We start from the raw sequence: 3,458 nt of genomic DNA on the forward strand, positions 1-3,458 counted from the left end.
TTTGCCAATAGGTTTATGTAAGACATACATAGTTTTCCCACTGTATGTGTCAAAGGACCAAGACCCTCATCGAAAAAAGTTATTTTTCAGATTATAGTGGACAGAACAGTAGAGTTTGGAAAGGCACCTTCTCAGAGAATGAACAAAAGGCATTTTGCAAAAGGTTCACATCATTTTGCAGCAGAAGGACTGGAGTTCAGTGCCTGTGACCTTCATTAGCTTGACCCTTCCTCTTCTTTGGTTGTAGTGGCCTCAGTGGGATCTCCCTCTTGTAAAGGTTCTGCTGGCTTCTCCTTCTCCTCCTCATCTTCCTGGGGATAGAGGTCAGGGTATTTTTGCATGCATTCCTGCATGGCCCAGAAGTGATATACACGGTCTGACTCCTTGTCAGGAAGCAGGAAAAGGCCGACTTGAACTATTCCCCACAGGGGCCACTGGCCATTTCCCCAAGGCATGGGCAATTCCAATTAATGTCTCCATTTGGTAGGATCAATCCGTGCTCCTCTTATGGATCATAGCTATCTATCATTAGCCACCAGCTCGGCATTGCTCAGAGTTTCATGGTCTTCTTTGTTCACAAACATGATTTGACCCTTCCCTTCCCACAAGCAGTAAGCCATGGCTGCAGGCTGGCACTCAGACCTCCCAGCGACAGAGGTGGAGGCAGCACAGACAGCGGTGGGCTCCTGCTATCACTTCTTCTCAGGCAGGCTGGCCAGGTGGCTGAGGACTCACACCCTCCAGGCCTGCCAACTGCACACCTGCCTCAGCCTGGTACTTTTATTTTCACAGCTTAACTTACTTCACACATTTCTATGGTGTTTTTTTTTTTTTTTCCTGCCCAAATAACTTTCACTTTTCCTCTAGCACTGGTGTATTTTCAGGATTTTTTGAAACATAAGTTGCACTGTGTCATCAACCTGTGTGATCTTGATCCCTGCCATAGTACGAGCATAGTATTCATACCTAGTATGAACAGCATCAATGAAATATTTAAAAACTTATAGTGATGACCATTTTAATGAGCCTGGACACGTTTTTTTGATACATTTCCTAAATAGTGTATTATAATGAAGCAAGAAAATGTTTTCTTTTTTCACAAATTAGTTATGACAGGCTCAAAGATATTAGGTAACGTAATACACTATGTCCAAGCTTATGTACATGGAAGGGTGGTGGAATCACACTCTGGCCCATTACCTACAGCCCCTGCTCATTTCATATCTTTATGTTGCCAATGAAAAAAACTTTAGAAGAGGTCATAAAGTAGTCAAAAATTAGTTTTGCTTGCTGATTCAACAAAATCATTTTGATTTCTGCCAGTGGCTTTTTGAACACACTTTGTACTTTATGTAATTTATTTATTTACATACATTCATCTGTCTTGACTGTGAGCAAACTAAGACCATTAAATGACTTACAAAATTTAAGAATTAAAAAAATTACTGAAATTATATCATGACATTATGCATTTCCTCAGTATCCTATTCTTCTGGTGGCTCCTCCCTTCCCCCCCACCCCCGAACTTTTTAAAAGATGTAATTGACACATAATAAATACTGTGTAATTTAAGATAATTTGATACACATATATATTGTGAAAAGATTACCACAGTAATGTTAATTAACACATCCATCACCCCACTTAACCTTTGTGTGTGTGAGTGAGAACATTTAAGATCTTAAGTATTTAAGATTTTAAGTATATTACGTAATATGATTAAAAATAGTCACCAAGCTGAACATTAAATCCTTAGAATTTATTCATCTTATAAAAGGTAGTTTGTACTCTTTGACCATTATTTCCTGATTTTCCCCACACCCAACCCCTGGCAATCACCAATGTACTCTTTCCAGGACTTTGGCTTTTTTTAGGTTTCATGTATTAGTGAGATCATGCAGTATTTGTGTTTCTCCCTTTGACTTATTTCACTTTGGTAATGCCCTCAAAGTCCATCCATATTGCTGCAAATGGCAGGATATTCTTTTTATAGCAGAATAACTCTGCGGAATCCCTAAGTTATTTTCCACACTGGCTGCAGGAATTTGCATTCCAACCAACAGCATGCATTGATTGCCTTTTCTCCCATCTTCCCAACACTTGTCATCTTTTGTCTTTTTAATAAGAGCTATCTACCAGGTGTGAGATGATAGTTCACTGTGGTTCTCAGTTGCATTTTCCTGATGACTCAGTGATGTGATGTTAAGCACTATTTTCATGTACCTTTGGCCATTTGCACCTTTTCTTTGGAAAAATATTTGTTCAGGTCCTCTGCTTGGACATTTTGAATGATGCCACCACCAAATCTGGTTATCTGAAGGATCTATCCGTGAATGAAAAGTCACTTTTATCGTTTATCCTACACATGCTTAAACTTAAAACAGTGGTGATGCTTCTGGTATTTACAAGAAACCTCTGAACTCTTTTATTTACTGTAAATTCAATACATCAGCACAATCTTTTCTCTAATATATTACACTAGTATATTGGGTAGTCTGTGAATTTTGTGGTTTATGCATCTATTTCAGTAAACTATTTACTCAAATGTATGACACTGGGTCTCTGATTCTTAGAACAGTTTTGTTTTGTTTTGTTTTCAGATGAATTAATGCTTTAAAACAAAACACTATTTTGACATGAGAGAAAGCCTGGGTAAGAATATTTTGAATTCATTTTTATCATATGGATAGTGGAAATTCTTTCTTGGTTTTTAAATATCATAGTTTATGTATCTGAATGTCTAGGATTCATGAGTTTTGATCTTTTACTTGGTTTCACAGAAAATGCTATAACAGACAGTGCTTCTCAACTGCTACTTTAACCCAAGACATATAAACCCTCGAAACTAACCTGGAATCAGAAACATTTAAAAAAAAAAAAAAAAAAAAAAAAAAAAGAGTGCTTCCCATATATATTATCTTATTCCAGAAACAACAAAAAGTTATATTCAATTGAAGTAATTTTACAATTACTTACTGAATACTGGATATATGCCATCCCAACTATGGTATTAGATATACAAATTCCAACAATTTGTATCTTCAAGTAGCTCTAGTTCTTTCAAGGGACACACACATATAAACAATCAACTGTAAAGGAATCCAAGAGTGTCTTTGTTAATTATATTAACAAAGTTTTATGAAAACCTAAGGGAACCTGTCATTTGGTCATATGTAAGTTATTGCCTAAAGTGAACAATCTGGGGCACCTGGGTGGCTCAGCCAGTTAAGCATCCGACTTCAGCTCAAGTCATGATCTTGGAGTTTGTGCGTTCGAGCCCCATGTAGGGCTCTGTGCTGACAACTCAGAGACTGGAGCCTGCTTTGGACTCTGTGTCTCTTTCTCTCTCTGCCCCTCCCCTGTTCATCCTGTCTCTTTCTCCCAAAAATAAACAAACATTAAAAAAATACTAAAAAATAAAGTGAACAATCTGTTTTTTTTTTCATTTTCCACAAATA

The 3,458-nt window shown here is 37.3% G+C and overlaps 1 pseudogene; it reads right to left on the reverse strand.

Moving 5' to 3' along the window:
* Positions 1-215: 215 nt before the first annotated feature.
* Positions 216-620, reverse strand: LOC109264003 (mitochondrial intermembrane space import and assembly protein 40-like; annotated as a pseudogene).
* Positions 621-3,458: the final 2,838 nt, after the last annotated feature.

The sequence above is a fragment of the Panthera pardus genome, unplaced genomic scaffold (assembly GCF_024362965.1).
Source record: "Panthera pardus isolate Hobbes unplaced genomic scaffold, ASM2436296v1 HiC_scaffold_1, whole genome shotgun sequence".
NCBI classification, from domain to species: Eukaryota; Metazoa; Chordata; class Mammalia; order Carnivora; family Felidae; genus Panthera; species Panthera pardus.